We start from the raw sequence: 21,908 nt of genomic DNA on the forward strand, positions 1-21,908 counted from the left end.
CATTTGTAAAATAATACCTATTTCTTCTACATAACATGCGGGTAGCGCAAAACCTATCGTTGTGGAAATTATTGGGGGAGGCCTTTGTCCAGCAGTGGACGTCTTTTGGTTAAAATTAACGAAAAAATGACCATAAAATGTAGCAAGGTGTAGGTTCATGTGATCTTTATGAATGCACAGGGAGGCAGGAATTCCTTGAGATATACTCTTGAATTCAGACTAAGGGTGGGTTGCACCATCGTACTTTAACTTTGACAAACGTCAAAAATCTATTAAACTCCATACAAACAACACCGGTTACCGTTTTTACGGTCAAAGTTAGGTGGTGCAACTCACTTGAAAAGTATGTAATACTTGAACTTTCATGAAATAGTAACAGTGAAACAAGTTTGAGATTTCCGAAGTGTTTTAAACTAATGTTTAAGAAACAATTGAAATGTACCTAATTTTTCCAAGTAGGTATTACTAGAATTAATGAGATCAATTCAAGAGGAAATTCAAATATTGCCAGATATTTCAGTCAACTTATTTCAGTCCTGCTAATGAGTTCTCAAATAGACTGACAGTTTAAATCCAGCTATAAAAGTCTGACGGGATACGAAGTTACTTTGGATCGTCCAAAATCACGACAGATGCAAATAAGTTTTGACTACGGATTAAACGTTATTGACAAGGTTTGGGGCAATTTTTAGATACTTCCTTTTCAAACTTCGCAGTTGAACCATTTTAGAGCTCTTTTCCACTGAGACATACCGTTTTTTGCAGGATACCGTTTAATAGTAAACGTTAAAATACGTTAACATTGCAGTGTCCTGCAAAAAACCGATAAATTTGGACTTGGAATTAGAATTCAATCACACACATATGTGTTCACACGACCGTCCAGTTTTCCGCAAATTGCCGGGGGAAAGGGTCCTTAGATTTTGTTTGGATTTCAGTTTGGTTTTATTTTAATCACTTTACAACTACGTTTCACTGAACGGGGCGGAACGAAGCAATTGAAAAGTGTTGCTACTGAGGCGCAGCACAGGTCGAAAAAAGAGGAGTCAAGTGAATCTTAGTACGCTGCGCCGATCTGTTTCTCCATCTATCTACTCGTGCATCCTTCATAATTTATATCTTTATTTACTAAAAAAGAAAATAGAGATTTTCCTCTGTTCACACCACGCTGCTCTGCTCCGCTTTACCTCATCTCAATATGGGTTAAAAAACTGTGTTTGTAACCGAAATAAAAAGTACGTAATATCTACCTAAATTAGGTACTTCATTCAGTTAGAAATTTTAATTTTAAGCCCAATGTAACCAGGCGGGTTTTAGCTCACTAAGACGGGATTATGCAAAATTCATACCATAAGGTGTGGGTATGTGTTCAAATCCAGATAAATGTTTCCAACATGCAACGAAAAATATATAAATTACTGCTCTATTAGATATCCTCAATGAAAACGCAATCTAAAAATATCTACCATAGACTCCTTTTTCCATCATCATCTCTTTGGATAACGTTAACAAAAGGTGTACTTTACAAACAATAAAGAAAACATATGAAACCTGCACTCAAAAAACTCTTGTTTAAAAACAAACATCAAAGATGTATTCTTATATGTTTCAAACGAATATTCGGAATTGTTCATCAGCTTCCTTCCGAAGACGACCCCAAAACGTTGAAGACACTTCAACTAATTTCATAAAGGAAAAGTTTTTAGCAGAAACAGAACTTGGAGTGAGGAAAATTGCTTTCCTAAACGATATTATCAGATAACAAACAAACATTAATATGGGAATATGACTGTTTTGTATGACCCATTTATAGGTTTTTATAAAAAGATTTGCGTATTATTTCAGTTTGCCGAAAGGTATTTTATTTACTACGATGGTACACAAAAACGTACAATACTACGTATTTTACTAAGATTTCGTTAGGGTTTTCTAAATTAAATTCAATTTAGAATTTGTATGTAGAGTCCCAAGCTAAGAGGTGTAAAATCTATTGTTGGTCGATTATAAGCAAATGAAAGTACCAATACTTTTTTAGATACATATTTTTTATTGTTATGTTGATACATAAGTACTTAGTTTAATAATCTCTAAAATAAGTAGAAGAAACATGCTTAAAGTGACACCTACAGAATTTAATTAAACAGGCACGTTTAAAAAGTTATGACCACATAAAAAATAATATAAAATCCCCTACAAAACAACACCAACCGAAATATGTAGAAAATCTTCAGGAACAAAATTGAAATATTTCACAAGCATTTCTTCCACGCGTGGTTCGCTCTAAATTATTCATGAGTGTGTTTTATAATTTGCGAATTCGTTCCTTTACGTGGGTAGTGCTGTAATGCAGCAAGGTGTAAATGAACTCGCCTAGGGATGTGAACATCCGGATAAAAATTATAATTTTAAAGGGAAAATCATTACACTTTCTCTAAAATACAAATTCTTTGGTATGTAGGGCTTTTTCAGGGTACATAAACAATTATGTAGTAGCTTTTGCCCGCGGCTTCACCCGCGTGAAATTTAGTTTGTCACAGATCGTCATAAAATATAGCCTATATGTTAATCTGAGTTATAAACAATAATACTTACTGTAAAGTTTCATTAAAGTCCGTTGAGTAGTTTTTGCGTGAAAGAGTAACAAACATTCAGACAGGCATTTATAATATTAGTAGGATTGTGATCTACTTACTTAGTTTCAATCAAAGACGTCCATCATTGCTGGACAAAGGATTTCCACAACAACCAATCTTGCGATGCCATCCCCGGGGCAAACTTGACCTTCACTGGTTGGGTTTTTATTGGCGGTCAAGCTGTAGATCCTGGCTACACAGGAGTTGCAGCGGTGGGAACGAGAGGTGGGAATAGTCCCGTGCCCGCATCCATCCAGGTGCTTCCCATTACCTTCACCAGACTGTCAGTTCACCGAGTTGGTGACCTTACACTTAGTGTAGAGTGCTGCCTACACTGTCTTTTAGTCATCAGCCTGATGGCTGTAGAACTGGTACTGACGGTTATAGAACTGATGAGTTTCAGTGATTGCTTTAGAATTTTTCAAGTAAATTATTAATGAATCACTATAAATAAATACAATGTAAACTCAATCTCATACACATGCATGAACTCAAGTCTTGTACTAGTTGGACTATCAATAAAGTATCAATTTGGAATCGCTCTAGCTATAAATCCCACTGAATAAATTTGAATTTTCCTCCCTAATGTCTTGATTAGCATATCCCACGAAAATATTTGCATAAGAACGAAAATAAATCGCTTTTCCTTCAATTTCCTGAATAACGTATAGTATATTAGGTGGTTCATCACCCTCATCATCATCATCATTATTGCTGATGCTCGCACGTATGGAAATTATTGCCTGCTGATGACTGTCTCAAATAATATGATCGGAGTCTGTGTAAAGCAGGCTTGAAAAGTCACTTTTACTACAACTTTATGAAGCTACCACGCAATTGCATCGCGACTGTATCGCTACTTTTTTTAGTATAGTTCTTGCAACTCAAGAAGGCGAGTGAGCTTTAGTTGTGTGTGTACGTGTACATGCACAAAACGATAGTGTAATGAAAAATACCTATCAAAACTTTTGAAAAACGAACAGTAGCGAGCCACCACACATGTAAAGCTCATTCGCCTTCGTGAATTGCAACAACTATAAAGGTAGAGATTGTATCAATATCTTTGTGCAGCGCTACAAACGCGTTACAGACTCGATTCGGACTCGATGCTGCATCGAAAAAAGCTCTGTAAAAAGTCCAGTGTATTAAGGACCATAATATGAGACTAGGCACCATCTAAATTCATGACTATGGCACACAGGTGGCGCGAGAGTGGCGTGACGTGAGTGTAACATCATACAAATAATCCTACCAGGCTTGTTATCAAATAACTTTTCTAGTGTAACGATCTCTTCTTAAAACCTGACTTCCTCGTTTCTTTTTTCAATAAATTAGTTAAACTTTTTTTATAAAAGTTTAATTTACTGATTGCATCAACTTAAGTGGTTTTTTACCTCTCCCTTCACTGAGCCCAGTATAATGTAAATGCCTCCCAAACCCTCTGAACTTAACCGAAGTTAGAAGGGAGTGAAAAAAAAACGTTTTATTTTTTAAACTTGTTTAATTAGAATCGATTTCGCATGGTAATTTCGTTTAATTTTTTTAGATAGTAAAATAATAGTCCCTTTAACCACTTGTGGTAAGCTATAGTCCGATTTTTAATTCGGCGGAATTCTGACAGCTGTCATTTTTTGGCAATTCAGATCTAAGAAACCTTTTTTGCTTTGAATTATTAATAAAAAATATGAAATGAAATTACATCAAGTACCTACAACTTAAAAGAATGAATTATTGTTTGTTTAGAGAATTCAATGTAGGTACACTAATTATTATTTACATTTTAGAGATTAAGGCGATTAGAGTCCTCAATCCGCGTCAAATGGGCATTTTGTAAAGCCTACTCCTCTTTTACTGCTGGACAGAAATAGTTGAAAAAAATATATGTTATACAACAGTTCAAGGACTACATTTGTGACGTTTGAATTTTCGCTACGTCTCTTTGTTTTGGATTAAAAAAATAAATACGGGACATCGATTTTTTACTTAAATTCCCTACTCCTCCAAAACGGCTATGTTAATTTAAAAGATTTTTGCACAAATAGAGTAGGAATTCTTTAATCTTTAAATGACACGTTGCGTTTTTCAATCGAACATTACTTTCATTCATAAATTTTACTTTTGATAAATTCCGAACGTTTTGCTGTTGAGGGGGCCTTCGCGGGGTGCGGGCGGCAGTCGGCCGCTGGCCTTCAGACGGGGAGGTTGTGTCACTCGCTGCAAACTGACATTAGCGATCAAAATGAATTTTTTCTTTGGCTGAGTTGCACCACCTGACGTGACCTAACTTTGACCGTAGCTTTGGCGATAACCGGTGTTTTTTTGTATGGAGTTTGACAGATTTTTGACTTTTGTCAAATTTAAAATAAGATGGTGCAACCTAGTCTTCCTTTGACAATAGTTTTTATGTCAGAGTTGTTCATAGAGCACGTTCAGTCAGACGATACGATTGAATTAAGGCATGCTCGGAAGCTATTATCTACCTAAATAGAATCTATTAGTGTAAAAAAATCGACGCCAAAAAAACGGCACTAGATAAGTTTAGTAAAAGTTGAAAATATATTCCGTTATTTATTTACTAGGCCTTTGCAATCAGTATCCAAATTAGGAGCGAGTCAGAATCAGTAACTTAATCGATTTACGTGAAGAAAACAATTTATATTTTTCATACTTAGGCTCGGCGCAAATGGGACATTTAGAATTAGATTTTCAATATGTTTCTTCGCGAAAATACCACAGTTAAAAAAAATAAGATAAAGTGGTATTGATAAATTGTTCTAGGTACATAGAGCTTATTAAAAAATGTGGATACTGATTACAAATGCCCGTATATCATGATTTATATTTTCGGAGTCGGTGACAGCCTTTATACCTTTTGGTGATTCGTTTTGGAGTTGGTTTTAATCTTTGGTCAAAATTAATTTATTTCATGCCTTTAGTAGACTATAGGTACTCAATAGACCTTGTTGTTGCCACTGAAGGTGCATAGGTACACAGTACATTGATACCATATTTTCATGTTAAGTGCAAATAAACTTCCCTAAATTACCTAACCATGAAACGTACCTATAGGCTATAATAATTAAAAAGTTTCGTCGATAAAAACTGAAATCCTCTTATAAGATGATGAATTTTGGGAGCATGTCATGAAACTAAAATTATTAGCATACAAAAACTTGTTTAAAAAAAAGGTTTTTTCTTTTAATTTATTTTTTTATTTATGATGCGGAATTTGCTGCGGCGTAGTTGCAAAGATTTTTCGTTATGTAGCTCGTAATAATTTCGAAGAATAGGGAAGTTTCCTGGGTAAAGCAAGAGTTTGAATTAGTCCGTCGGTCAACTTACCAAAAAAATACTTTAAATGTATTTTTCACTTTTTTAAACTTATGAAAATTTAAAGAGATAAAGCCCGCCAAAGTTCAGAAGAGGCACATGACGTTAAGGCGTGCTTAAAATAGGCTAGTTTCCTAAAAAAAATTTTTTAGTCCGTCATGTTTAATATCAAAAAATATTGGACACATATATTTTTATTTGTCAATCTAACAAATAATTACATAGTTATGGTGCGTTGAAGTTCCGCACGACGTCACAACGTGCGGCACTTTTATGCAAGCATTGACGTCACGGGCCTCTTCTTATGAACTTTGGCGCGCTTTATCTCTTTAAATTTTCATTAGTTTGAAAAAGTGAAAAATACGTGTAGAGTATTTTTTGATAAGTTAACTGACGGACTAATTAAAACTCTTGCTTTTTGACCCAGGAAACATCCCTATTGTTGCGATTTGTGACGTCACGCGGAATTTCATCGCATCATAACTTCGTAATTACTTGTTTGTTGACAAATAAAAATATCCCGTGTCCAATATTTTTTGATAGTGTAATTGACGGACTAGAAGTGTTTTTTAAGAAACTAGCCTATTCCTACGGCCACATTCCAGCTCCATCATCAGACCCTGTTTGCCTTTGAGAATTGAAGTAGGTAGGTACCTACTCGTGATTTTTAAAGTAGCTTACTTAAATAATATTACTTACTTATATTTATATAAATAAATAAATACAAATCAAACGAGCCTAAACTCGATGGAATCGTTTAATCCCGGAGTTGATATGGGGCCACTGGCATTCCAGCTCTATCATCAGATCGACTCCATGTCATCACAATATTGCATTGTCATCCGAATTACACGTATATCCAAAATTTTAACTCAATCAGTTGTTGAATGATTTCTAATAAAAAGACGAGATTAAACACTATACCTATTCTTCTTAAGTGACACAAAGAGAATAGACAAAAGAAGCTTTTTTAAACCATAGACAATACTTCTATGTGTTCCAATACCTACAGTTGTCGTCAGGAAGTTGGTCTAACAAATTCAGCTTGCAAGATTCCACCCGAAGTTACCTACATATTACATGTTCAAATTTCGAGAACGGCTGAACCGACAAAAACATTAGAAAATTTACGAAAAGCCAAAAAAAAATATTCCGTACAAAATGTTCATGGATTGTGTTATTTTTATTAAATACCTTTACGCCTGAGTTAAATGACACCGACATCAAGGTTCATCAATTCAAGTTTAAAATAATAGGCAGTAATGTCATGAAAAAAGAGCTTCTATTCTGTATCTACCTATGGCCGTGTAATTTTGATTGGTGTCAAATCGGAGTTTTCGTGCGGGGTGCGCGGGTGTTTCGCGCGGCGTGAAGGTCAAACGCCCAAGGTCATTGAGGACTCTAATCGCCTTAAATAGAAAAAAACACGTGTTTTTAACACAGTAAAACAACATAATATTATCATAAACGAAAATAATTGATCATCAATAATCATTATCGTCATCTTAATCAACTTGGATTATAAAATTGTCATCTTGTTAAATTGGCTATTTTATGAAGCGAAGATTTTACTAACAAAAGAATTTTCATAAAAAAGGTTTGGAAAAAACCTATGGATTATTGGCCAGGGAGTCTAGTAATAGAAAAATAATGTCCCTAATTTTTTGTAACTTCAAAAATATGATAATAAAAACTCAAATAACCATTTAGAAATGATCATTAAGTACATTTTTAAGTCTTAGTTTTTCAATTGAAACCTTAAATTCAAGAAAGGTTTATTTTTTAATTTGTGAAAATGCTCTCCATTCTTAGTGGGAATGTTTCAATGTTGGCAACACTTCTGAAATGTCAAAATTTCGTGGAATTAAAAATCAGACTATAAAATATGCCTGTGCTACGAGTAAGTTCCTTTTTTTATGCAGGACAAGGCAGGTAAGATGCAGTCTAGTTCACCACAAATACGTTGACCAGCGGCGACGGGGTTCGAACCAGCGGCCCTCGGATCTGGAGTCAGCCAGCATATCGTATAGATGAATAGAGCTCTGTGATTGGTTCATGTATCACCCTGTGCGTCCACGCGCACTGTGAGACCTCATAGTAACGTTTTTGAATGCGGGCGTTAGTATCATAATAAAATAGTAGAGAAGAGAAAATAAGAAAGACAGAGAAATTTTCTGAAAACAATAAAACCATATGTTTCAATGCCCTCACACCCTCCTTCCAAACCATCAATTCCCGAACACAATCCCTTTAAGTGTGAACACCGCCAGCCGTATCCGGTTATCCGGTAATCCGGATACGGTTTTCGGTTACACACGTCCCTAACCGGTGGGCGTAGAGTAAATTAGGCGGGGTCTAATTATGTGCTTTGTTCTGGGATTGCTTTGTCTCTGTCCGACATTTCCTTGGGCCGAGGGCACAATGGTATGTAGTGGGTTCAGTCTCTGGAGGGTGCAAGTAATATTATCCATCGGTTTTTATATGAGTCACATTTGAATTAAAGACAGCGAGTGCACTAAATTGAAAAATATATTTCGTAGGGTAAGATGGGGAACAATGTTACACGGGGTACAATGTTACAATGCATATTTCTCCGTCCCTTTCTATAGTTGTATGATGTTCAGCGGCTCAGTTCAGCAGCTCTTATGAGCTTGACAAACGTGTATACCAACATCATACAACTAATAGAAATTGACGGAGAAATATGCATTGTAACATTGTGCCCCGTGTAACATTGTGCCCACCTTACCCTACTCGAAAATAGGATATGAACGTTTGAGTGTTATGTGTACACGTTAAAAATTATGCATGAGTGCACACGCACACTACAATAATGACGCTCGGATTGCTCGGATCAAACTCCCCGCACCCCGCGCTTCCCTCGACCAAAAATTGGTGGGGCGCGTCTTCATGGATGAAATGATCTATAAAAGTAAAGCTACTGAAACCACCTTTATTATGTCCCTGTAAAGGCCGACGCTTTTGTGAGGCTAAGAATGTAATCCGAGAGCTGATATTGTCTTGAGGTCGCGCTATGGTGTGAGTTGATGAACTCAAGATTGCGGTGTTAAAATTCAAGTGGGGTGTGCTTGAGTTATGGTCTTGAGACGGTCACGGAGAGTGAAACTTGAATTGACGTCAGTAGGACTTGTGTTGTGCTCTACTTAAAGGAACTTTTGACCTTTATTAATATAGATCGTTTCATCCACGAAGACGCGCCCCACCATTCTTCCGACGTTTGAGTGTTATCGGTACACGCTAAATTATCCATGAGTGCACACGCACACTAAAATAATGACGCTCGGATTGCTCGGATCAAACTCCCCGCACCCCGCACTTCCCTCGACCAAAAGTTGGTGGGGCGCGTCTTCGTGGATGAGACGATCTTTAATAGACTAAATAAATAAATAGACTTATTATTATCGAGACATACATACGTGCTTAAAATCAATATTAATATTAGTAGTGCGAAAGTAACTTTATTTGTCTTACGGGACTATTCCCACCTTTCGTTCCCACCGCTGCAACTCCTGTGAAGCCAGGATCTACGGCTAACCGCTGTCAGTCTATTAATTTTTAAAGAATCCACTGGACCGATTTAGATAAAATTTGGTATAGTTTGCTGTTTGAGACCCAGGAAAAGCAGGATAGTTTTTAGCCCAGTTTCAAAAGGGGGAGACACGAAATAACGAAAATCATTCTTTGAAATACCTAAATTCACGTGGGCGAAGCTGCTGCCAAAATCTTGTAAACTTTGAATTTTGTCTGTCACAGAAAAACTTTATCGCGCACATCCCTGTTTCAAAAACCGGGATAAAAACTATCCTATGTCCTTTCCCGGGACTAAAACTATCTCTATGCCAAATTTCATCAAAATCGGTTCAGTGGTTTAAGCGTGAAAGAGAGACAGACAGACAGGCAGAGTTACTTTCGCATTTATAATATTAGTATAGATTCAGAATGGGACGCAGAACTAGACCTAACTACAATCCTAAAAGCAATATTATAATTTTTAGAAACACTCCATAGACGTGTACATATAAAAGGCGAAGAAAACTCATACATTATATCCAGAGACCGTTGTCAAAAATCTGAATGTGCTAAAGATTTTCCGCTGTCAGAAATTTCTATTCTCGGCCTAGCCGTGTCCACTGTACCATTAAGCTATATTGGAGTATTTTGTGCCGTTTTCTCGTAAGTGCTCCACGTGTTGGAGCAATTTTTAAAAGGCCTTATTTATGAGGTATCGTCAATTCGATCCGCCATTTTAGATGGAGAAACGTTTCGGTCTTTTATTTATTAGTGCCCTAAAAAGCGTCAATAGAATCCAATTCTTGGTAGAATAAAAGTAGGCCTTTGGGGTGGACACCACATCCCAAGTGTGGGGTGGCTCAGTTCATATACTCCACCACGCACCACCACTAGTGTAAAACCTGAATACGAGACGAAGATATGATTTACTTTTAACGTGCCTAAAGAAGCTACGTTAAATTCCCTGATCTGTGTAATTCTATTACAACCATGTAAACATCATTATTATATTCCAAGTTGGAGGCAAGATAGCCAGGTTCTCTGCGGTTGAGGATTCTAGATGAATCTCGCTTCCACCTTTGGCTTGATCATTACTTTCCATCAGGTGAGATGCAGACCAAGAGCTTGCTCCTTATGGATAAAAAAGGCTTCCTCTGAAAAAAGCTTAAAGTTCCCAACTACTAAACACATTCGTTATCAAAGAAGAACATTATTTATGTTTACGTTAATTAAAAAAGATTAAAATACCTGTGAAACGTAAAAAATACCCACCGATACAACGGATAATGATTTAATTTTGCCTATTTCCCCGAAAAGTTCAAAGTTAGGCGGAATATTAATTTTCCGGAGATTAAGTTTTTAAATGGACTTTGCTTCAATACTTATTATTACGAAAACAAATTACCAGTTTTCAGTTCGAGTAATTACTTAAAAACCTTTGTTCCTTTGAAAGCGTTCCAAAGCAAGTTTATGTTGTAATTTTTCGCTTCCTTGAAACTTTTTTCTAAACCTGAAAGTTCGGACAAACCTACAAACTAAGAACTTTTAAAGCTCCTGGCTGGTTGCCTACGGCGTTAACTTTGCGGCTTGGCACTTTTGTTTTGAGAAACATACTGAATTGATATAGAAACCTAAATAAATACGTGACTATTCCCACCTCTCGTTCCCACCGCTGTAACTCCTGTGTAGCCAGGATCTACGGCATGACCGCCAATAAAAACCCAACCAGTGAACGTCAAGTTTGTCCCGGGGAAAGTTAAACTGTCATTGGACTCGCTACGAAATGAACCTATGGTGAAGTGAACTTATTATTACCTCAAATGGGCAGGTCTAATAATTGCCCCTGAAACTTATTTCAAGTTCAACAACATAAGTTCCTCTATTATTAATTCAGATAAGTATACCTATTTTTAACCATGACAAAACCCGTCTAAATTACAATTTAAGTTTTGTCTGTATAATTTGTCCACAATGGTTAATTATGTTAACTGCCTCTGATTTTATGATTATACACGTCTACTTCAGATTTATTTATAACCTACAGACAATTTTATAGTGAGATTGCGACAACACTCAGCGCTTGCCAAATTTTCTCGAAAAAGATTCAGACAAAATGGGCCCTTGACATTTAAACTATCGGACTTCAAATAATGACGATTTGTAAGTATCCTAAAAATAGACCAGAAAAAGGATATTATTTGTCTGGAAGGCGGGAAAAATAAGTTAAAGAACTTATTTTTAGTTTCTTCTAGCCTAAAAAAGACTTAACGAAATCGGTCACAAAGATTTTGTTGGGCTCACTGAAATAGTTTCGTATTTTATACGTATTGTAATGTTTCTTCTAAACCAAGTCTATTTTGACAAAGGAGTTTATTTTGGACTCAACAAAAATGGTAGTCATTTTATCACGCTGAGTTGCACCATCTTATTTTAACTTTGACAAACGTCAAAAATCTGTCAAACTCCATACAAAAAGCACCGGTTATTGTTATAGTTACGATTGAAGTTAGTTGGTGCAACTCAGCCTGTACAGTTGACTGACAACATCTCATACATTTTTTTGAAAACTATCATCTAGTTATTAAAATAACACAACATGTATTGTTCAGCTTAATGTGCTTTTCTTACAACATTAAGGGTCCTTTCCCAGTCATTCCAGTTTTGTGGAATCCAGTAATCCAGTATCCTGCATAACTGGACGTGCGAACGTATCGTGTGAACACAGGTGTGGGTTTGAAATTCGAATTCAAAATTCCAACGGATCGGTTTTTTTCGTGTGAATGTGAAAATACGTATAGTACTAAACGGGATCCTGCAAAAAACAGGATGGCTCCTTAAGCCTAAGCGCAGACCACCGATTTTTAGCTGGCCGATAGTTGAGCCCGATTCTAATTTGTACGAAGAAGCGGCCGATACCAAATCGGTGTAATGTGCGCACTTTCATACATCTCCATACTGATTAACAGCCCGACCCAACTATTGGCCAACTAAAAGTCGGTGGTCTGCGCATAGGCTAAGGCACAGAATAAGTTATAGTACCAAGGCTATGACCTGAAATTATTTGCAGCGAAATATTTCAATTTTCCGAGCTCCGTCGTGACGTAATAAAAGGCAACGAAAGTATTAGGTCACACGTCAAACATCTCATATTCCAGACCTCTGCCTTAAGAATCTTTTCAACGCACATGCTCGTAAAGTGACTCTTATTGCACGGGTCTTAGGTCTATAATGAAGCTTATTTTATGTAGGTACTTCTTGCCACTTTTTTTTAAATATCTGCAAGGAGTTCCGAGTCTAAAACAGTAACTTTTTGAATGAATCAATGTTCATCCCTACTACGAGTATGTAGGTATTATAAATCGAAAGTAACTCTGTCTATCTCGCTTTCACGCCTAAACCTCTGAACCGATTTGGATGAAATTTGGCATAGAGATAGTTTAAGTCCCGAGAAAGGACATAAGATAGTTTTAATCCCGGTTTTTGAAACAGGGACGCGCGCGATAAGGTTTTTCTGTGACAGACAAAATTCCAAGCGGGTGAAGCCGCGGGCGGAAAGCTAGTATTTAATAAAATAACGTGTAATATTTATGCAGGAGACTGTACTTTTACAGAATAACAATTTATTATTATGATGGTACTTACATTAAGCATCTACCCACTTAAAGACCCCAAAATGTACTGTAATTGCGTTCAGCCTATAATTCAATATGGCGCCAATATTTTTGAGGCCGTAATTTTTTATGCGTGACCCTCTCTTACCGTCGCTTTTAACCGTCTGAAAATAGGGTTCAAAATTGATGTGTTCACCGTTTAGACTTGGAGTTATCGTATCCTACCCACGTCCACCCATCCACAATACGTGAGTCCAATTTATATTGAAGATGGCCATTTTACACGGCATTGCAATGGTTACCTGACGGGGCGATTGGAAGGTTGGCCGGTTGGTGACAAACGTTGGTTGCGCGTGACCCGAATTTCGGTATCTTGCTTCAATACACAAATGGCAATCAGCATTGACGGTAGATTGAGATTACGTGAGGAAATATGCGAGGTTTTAGGGTTCCGTTCAAAAGGACCCTGACACTAAGCTTCCTCTGTCCATCTGTTTTTGGGCTGTATCTTATGAACCATAACAGGTAGAGTTGATTATTCATCATCATCATTACAGCCATTTATCATCGATCCTTATCCAAATCCGTCCGTTAACTGTCCAATATGCTTTTCGTCAAAATATTGGAGAAAGAAAACCAGTGGGCTGAGTGTGAGTTTTCATCCAACGTCCTCACTAGTGAGTGTGTTAAAAATGTTCATGAAAATTTTAGTTCTTGAACGTTTCCGCTAGGGGCGCTGTACAATCCATCATACATTTAATGTCATTTTTGACGCGTTCACTAGTTAGCGCGTTTGATGTAAACTCACACTAGGCCCTTATATTGTTCTATAAAATCGTAACATTATTAAATGTCTAAAACTAAAACTGCTAAAACTTGTACTCTTTTTTTTAAATAACGTAATAAGGTTTTCGAGGCTTTTAGAAATATACCCATTAAGCCATCAAAAACATTCAACTGTACATGACATAATATCAAAAGAAAACAAGCCTCGTAATTGATATTCCATAGCAGATTTCTTAGTATTTCTAAGAAATGTAGGAATGTATAATTTAAAACCTACGCGAACCTTAAATAAGCACAAAGATACACGTACCTTTATTTATAAGTATTACAAATTACATAAAACACGTGACATTTAATTATAATTCAACATTTTCGTCCTAAAATAAAATTATATCCCTCAAAGGAATTTTCGCGGTCGCCGAGACCTTTTACACGAAGTAAAATGGTACTATTATCTTTGTTAGAGATTATGTTCTTGCTAATTTTGAGATTACTTTTGAGTCTAAAAATCACAGCGTACCTATAAACCTGATATTCCATAATGATATCAGTAACCACAAAAATGTCTGGCATAGTTCATAAATTGAACAAAAGATGGCGCTGTCCGCTATCTGAGTCGCAATTGTAAAATTGCCCCGATATGCTAATCATTATTGTCATATTTTGCCAAGAAAACTCCCTGTCTCATGCATATTTAAAACTATGTTATCTTAACTTCTGTCTTATCAGTTATCTTTAACTTTTAAGATTACACGTTCCGTTTCACGAATTCAAATTGTGACGCGCCCCGCGACGCATCGACAGCCCTAGCACCCAGCGCGGAGATTTTGACAACCCTACGGCTGCGCGGCCGCACGCCGCACGGACCGAGCTAATATAAGAGACGGCGGCGACCGCGGGCGCCTAGCATTCGCTCGGGAGCCATTGCAACAGCCAGACGTTCGCGCGCGCGTCTATCGTTCCCTCGGCTGCATTGCACAGAGTCCCTAGCGAATAGCTATCCACATTGTTCCCACTAACCTTGACTGTTCGACTCTGGCTTGATCCGATACCTCGTCATTAATCCGCGGCTTGCCATAAAGCGTCGTGTCGAGACGTTCTATCGTTGATAGCCTGCCGGTTCTCGTCCTTACCGAGTAGTGCATGCGATACTCATTCCCGACCTGCGGTAGCAATCCTGCTGCCACCCTTCCTGAACTTCACACCCCCTCGCCACGTAGGTCCAACGCCTTTCCCCTGTGGTCGCGCTCACCTGAGGGCTTCGGCCTCTGGCTCGAGCTAATCGGATCACATCCTACCCCCCTAGTTATAAGTATCCAGACTAACACTCGCTAAACCTCGCACAGGGCGCCGCCCCTCTCGCGGATACGTAAACTAGTCTCGGGACGCGAACCGGGCGCGTCGCTATCCCTCTTGTCGTAGTAGATTTGCAATTGTGGAATAACTTGCTCATTATTTAAATAATAGTAATTTAGAATCAGTGAAACTAGAATAAGTAAACTATTGTGGAACCTGAATTATAAAGTGCCATTGTGTTATTGATTGTGCGTTTCCTTGGTCGAATATCCCTGTAGGCATCCTGGATAGGTACACATCCCTCATCGCAGAAGGCGAACTGGGACTTAGTACTAAACAGCGGGGTGTCAGACTGAGCTAGCTAAGACGCCCCGTTGCAAAATATTACAACTTACAACATCTAGGCTGTACGAATGCATTTCTGAGTCGACATTAAGAGAAATAAAACATAATAGCATGCAAAACGTCTCACTGGCCAGCTGCCAAAAAGACCGCGAGAGCTGGCGCATGAAAAAGAAATAAAATGTCTTCCGAATTTCAAATGTGTGTTCAAGACATGATATTTGCGACACAATGCGAAATTATTTTATTCAGTTTTCGTGATTTAGCGCAACTGGTAAATATTTCCATAACTGTAAAGGATCCAACATGAGTACATATAGTGTTAACATCAACCTGTCTGGAGTGAAAGCCATCCGCAAGGTGGACCGACGATCTCATAAAGGTAGCAGGAAGACGCTGGGTAAGTACAGGTCGCTCCCAACCACTCGTTATAGAAATCATTGAAGGAGGCCTATGTTCAGCAGTGGACGTCTTATAGCTGAAATGATGATGAATGATGTCTTTTAAAATAGATATCATTTTTCAATATTACAGATTTTAGCTTGCTTTCTTCTATTCTCTATTTTCTTCTTCTACTGTACCGTGTGATAATACTGATATTATCATAACCTAAATGATAGTAGGTATCAAACATAATGAACCGCCATAGGCATCGAATATAGAGCTCAATCGGACTGATACAAATCCTAAATATGTCCTCCGAAGCTTGGATTTTTCTTTTTCAGACTAGTCTGTAGATGCTTATAATGCTCTATCAAAACTCTAGACTTAGGCTGAGTTGCACCACGTTACTTTGACCGTAACTAAAGCCTGGTCCGTGAGCACGTAGAATTTTGTCCAATGACCCCAAGCTACCCATCTTTATCGCTCGCGCGTAATTATATTGCTGTCGCGATTGTGCGACGGGCGCCCGCAGTGAGTGTGCGAGCGCGACAGCAACATAATTACGCGCGAGCGATAAGGATGAGTAGTTTGGGGTCATTGGACAAAATTCTACGTGCTCACGGACCAGGCTTTATAATGATAACCGGCGTTCTTTGTATGGAGTTTTTTGACGTTTGTCAAAGTTAAAGTAAGATGGTGCAACCCAGCCTTAATATAAACGGAGTTTCGTTCGGAACCACTGGACCTTTGGGTGATTTAATTGGTTTGAAAACTAATTTAGCTGCTAGTTAATTAAGATAACGAACGAGGGGGTCGAGAGAGGACATCCTATGTTTCGGCTGTCAAAAAAATAATTGCGATCTTAAAACTCCTAAAATAATATTAAACTAGCTGTGCTGTGCTATTAAAGTCCACGACTTCGGACGCGTGATAGTTCTTGAGATTAGCGCGTTCAAACAAACAAACTCTTCAGCTGTATAATATTAGTGAGTATAGATTGATGAGTAGTGGTGTCAACCATCCAATCTAAGTCTGCGTCTAGAAAATAGTGTTATTATACGAGTATTGTAAGAAATCTCCTGAAACTGAGATTGAACTGTCTCGGTGATCTCAAATCGAAATAGGTTTATTCACATTACCAGCGGTTCCCAAACTTTATTTAGGGCCATCCCACATTATAAAGGTTCTAAAAACAAAAAGGAGGTAGTTGCAAAAAAAAAAATCTTATTCTACTCTGCCGTAATAGCTCCCACTCTTCCCGTGGGTGTCGCAAAAGGAGACTAAAGAACAAATATGTGAACATCAGGTTTCGCTGACTCGTCTGGGATGTTGCTGGCAGTTTGGCCAGCAATCCTCTTTGATAATTGTTTATGGTTTTTTACTTTTTTTAAATATTGTTTTTAGGTTTTTGAAGTTGCCTTTTGTACGCTCTCGTGTTCTAATGTATTGAGCAATATACCTACTGTTTTGGCCCTTTTTGGTGTTTCCTTGCTTCTAGCATACCTATAATCACCACCGGCAGGCCTATCCATCTAATACAGTCCACTCCATCGTTTTTAATATTGAGACCTTTCAAACGATACTAGACACATATCTGATTCTATTGGAGCCGGGTACCATTTTGCCCACTGTCCTTTGTAGGTCGTATGGATTTCATCTTATCGTGTCGACAACAAACCTACACAGTGTCAGCTCAAAACTCCGCTACAAGAGTGTACGATTTCACCCGCACTCAATGAACTGATGAAAGTAGATGATCTATAGATGATATAGATGACTTAGGCTGAGTTGCATCACCTAACTTTAACGTGACTATAACGATAACCGGTGTTTTTTGTATGGGATTTGACAGATTTTTGACGTATGTCAAAGTCAAAGTAAGATGGTTGCCACCCAGCCTTATTCTTTGTAAATAAATAGCTTTGTTTTTGATGATGACGATGATGGCAAGGAGAGCTGCATTATGTGGGATTAAAAAAAATCTGTTAACCCCTCATGATAAGCTAAATACAAGTGGGTTCACCAAAATAGTCCAGGTGCTGCGGGATTCGAACCCATGATCTCGATTCGGCCAGTCTGACACCGACATTAGGCTATTGTCGCTTTAAAATCGCTATTTCTTTCATATCTATCCAGCGTCCAGCGTCAGCCTAGTAAGTACTATTTTTCAGGGTTGATTTAATATTCTCAAAGTTTGGGAAACGCTGACATATTCGTCTTGTTATCAATGATAGTCGGCTATATTTTGCAATACTTGCCAATTTCTTTGGCACGGAGCGAGTGAGCTTGGATTCTTGACATGTGGACGACTTTTTTCGAGACGACCTAATCTATATTGTATATTAGATATTGACATGTATATTGTATAGCTGATGAACCCTTTGAACAATATAAACTCAATGGACTTTGCACCCTATAATAAACACACAAAGTTCAAAATCCTTTGGGGAATTCCTCATTTTGGGGCAGGTTGACATGCTATTCTTCTTCTTTACTATAAAATCTGCCAAAGCCTGCTGAAAGCTTAGAAATAGTTAAGTATGTATTACCTACGATTCACTATGGAAATGCAGACTAATTAATGGATGAACATAGTAAATGGACAAATGACTAAACATAATAATAATTAGGTTTAATATTTACCTGTATATTTTAATGACAAACTGCATTTGTAAGTGTAATTAGAGAGTAATAAAAATCGTCTCTGGCTACAGTTATAAATCCTCGTGCTCATCATACTATCATTGCCCCCGGCGAGATTCGAACCCGTAACAGCAGACGATTATTCCAACAAAAAGTCCACGTTAACCTTTTACCTGCTACAAGAGACGTATCAATGTCACTTGACCTGTAGAGCTATAAATTATGAATCTAATACATTATGGATTCTAGTATAGACGGCGTACCCTTTTGAGAGACATTTAAAAAGCAAATTATATTTTCATTGGATAGCCAAAGGCTATCGGAGTCCAAAGTTCGGCAGGGTTCCGTACAACTTGAAAAAATACATAAGGGTCAGAATTATGTTTAGAAAATACCAAAATACAGTACCTTATTGCTACTATTTGATACCTAACTTTAAACATTTAGTACCACAGCAAATTAGACTATTTTTTTTGCAAATCTTTGTTTAGAAAATACCAAAAAACAGTACCTTTTTGCTACTATTTGGTACCTAACTTAAAATATTTAGTACCACAGTCAAATGAGACTATTTTTGTTGAAATATCGCACCAATTACAACGATATAAGTACCTATTGTTTACATTGATGTGCCGATGTCGAAAAAAAAAAAACGAAACACTAAAATCTCAAAGAAGAACGAGACGCAAATACATTTTTTGGTCTTAGCATTTGGCAACCACTTAGAAATTAAAATTAAAATTCAAAACGTTTATTGCATGTCACATTACAATTTATTATGTTGTTGCAAAATAGAGGTAGAGAGAAAAAACTTACGATGTATTTCCTTAATCTTTCTTCGCACATTTACCTACAAAAGTTATCAAGAACATTGTGCAAAAAAGGATTAACGCAGATTTTTCTTTTTCATGTCATTGTTGATTTAAAATCTTTATGAAATAAAATGTTCTTCATATTTATATGGTTTCTTAAGACGATAATATTTTGTTTATCCAGAATAGGGATGTTTGTGTTACAAAAATTTGTCTAATACATAGTTTAATATGTGTATTTAACAGTGAGGGTGGGGTATGGGTTGTTATCTTCGTTCGGCCATATTTAAGTATCAGTTTACACCACAGAATTTTCCATTTCGTAAATAATATTTACGATCTGGGGGCACGGCAGTGCCCCCGCCAAGTCGAGCGCGAAGCAAACACTGCCGTACCATCCTTTACTGGAACCATTTCGCCGCATTTTCAGGCCTCTATTTGAGAACCTTTAGATAAGACCAGAACGCAGAAATTTTCGTCATCTAGTAAGCTATAATCACACACTTAAAATCCAAAATTTCAAGTCTGTAGGTCAATTAGTTCCGAAGTTAAGCGAAAGCAAAGTTTCGCATTTATGACACTCACTCACTGATGATCATCAAAATAGAACTAGTACTTCCCATTAACTCAGAGAGCTGAAATTTGGTACAGAGTTAGGGTTTAATGGCCACATAAAGGGAAAACTATAAAAACTAGGAAAATCGAAGATCTGGAGTAACACCACATTCATAATAATCAATACTACTAGCGCCACACCGGCGCCGTGGTGTTCGCCTGTACCGCTCACCGCTAGATGGCGCTAGCACTTTGAGCGTCGATTTTCTGCACCGCGGTGTCCAGATTTTTTTTCCCCTCTAGTTATTATTAAATCAATTCTGATTCGTTGTCCTTTTTAAAGATGTGTTTAATATCGTAAAAAAAATGACGATAATATTAAAGGACGACGACGTTAAATAATTATGCCACATTCTACAAAAAGAAGTGAAATCCCACCAAAAACATTCTGTAAAAAACTAGCCAAGTCTCGATGGAGCTGCTTGTTTATCTCTAAAAAGTAATGAAATCTAGACAAAGTCGTGCCAAGTCTATGGTTCTTTACTGCGATTTCTTTTTTATTATAGTTAATGTTGTGTGACTTGGCCGTTGAACAATCTTTATTAAGATAATCAATAATTATGCATAAGTATTATTGAAATACGCAGCTTTATTAAGCCTACAATTCACTGGTTATTAAATCAACGTTTTCCAAGTGGCAATTTTCCATCGTCAATGGGTAGTGGTTCTGGCAACAGATTGGTGCAATGGTGTCATGGAGCACCTGGTTTTGTACCCTTCAACGGCCAAGTCACACAACATTAACTATAATAAAAAAGAAATCGCAGTAAAGAACCATAGACTTGGCACGACTTTGTCTAGATTTCATTACTTTTTAGAGATAAACAAGCAGCTCCATCGAGACTTGGCTAGTTTTTTACAGAATGTTTTTGGTGGGATACATATTTCAATTAAGTATTCTTTTATTTATGTATGAAAACGTCCGTGGCCCTGTGGTAAAATATTTGTAGTATTTTTTATTAAAATGAAAAAAGAATATAATTATGTTTAATAACTAAAATCAAGGCAGTGGGCGGGGAACATAGCTCGAAGAGCTGATGGCCGCTGGGGCAGGAAAGTTCTTGAGTGGCGACCACGAGCCGGAAGACGTAGCGCGGTCAGGCCTCCCACTAGGTGGACCGACGATCTGGTGAAGGTCGCGGGAAGTGCCTGGATGAGAGCGGCGCAGGACCGATCTTTGTGTAAATCCTTGGGGGAGGCCTTTGTTCAGCAGTGGGCGTCTTTCGGCTGAAACGAACGAAAAACTTCATAAAAAAAAAAAAAAGACTGATGTAATGAAAACTGGCCAAGTCAAACTAACCTCCTTTAAGATCTCACATATTTGGATTTGCTTAGAACTTGGCACTCATTTAGATCTCCATTCTTTTTGCGACGAAGCCCACAGCCAAGCATAATTTTTGCATTGAACTTGGCTGTCCTTTTTTACATTTATGTTTTTGGTTGGGATATCATTACTTTTTGTAAAGATATATAGATTTACTTCTGTTCTTTCTGTGTGTGCTTTGTGTGTTTCTAATTGTGTGCTTTCTGTTTCACTGTATGTTGCATGCCAATTGTCGTTGGTTAGATGTGTGAAACGGACATTCATTGTTTATCACTATTTTGTACCACATTTACCGCAATAAAGAAATTCTATTCTATTCTGTATATAATTATGTGTACCGTTGGACGGTTGTTTAGCTCGTATTACACGTTTTTTGTATGGGGACACCACTTATTTTTTGACTTAACTTTATTTAAAACTAGCGGCCGCCCGCGACTTCGTACGCGTGGATCCCGTTTTACCCCCTTCATCTATCTTACGCGGTTTAGATTTTTTCATACAAATGTTTTTTCCAGCTAACTCCCGTTCCCGTTGGAATTTCGCAATATTCTGTTGTAACTAAGCTTTAAGTTTACTAAGGGACCTGCATGACAAATTTCAA

The sequence above is a fragment of the Ostrinia nubilalis genome, chromosome 19 (genome assembly GCF_963855985.1).
Source record: "Ostrinia nubilalis chromosome 19, ilOstNubi1.1, whole genome shotgun sequence".
Lineage (NCBI taxonomy): Eukaryota > Metazoa > Arthropoda > Insecta > Lepidoptera > Crambidae > Ostrinia > Ostrinia nubilalis.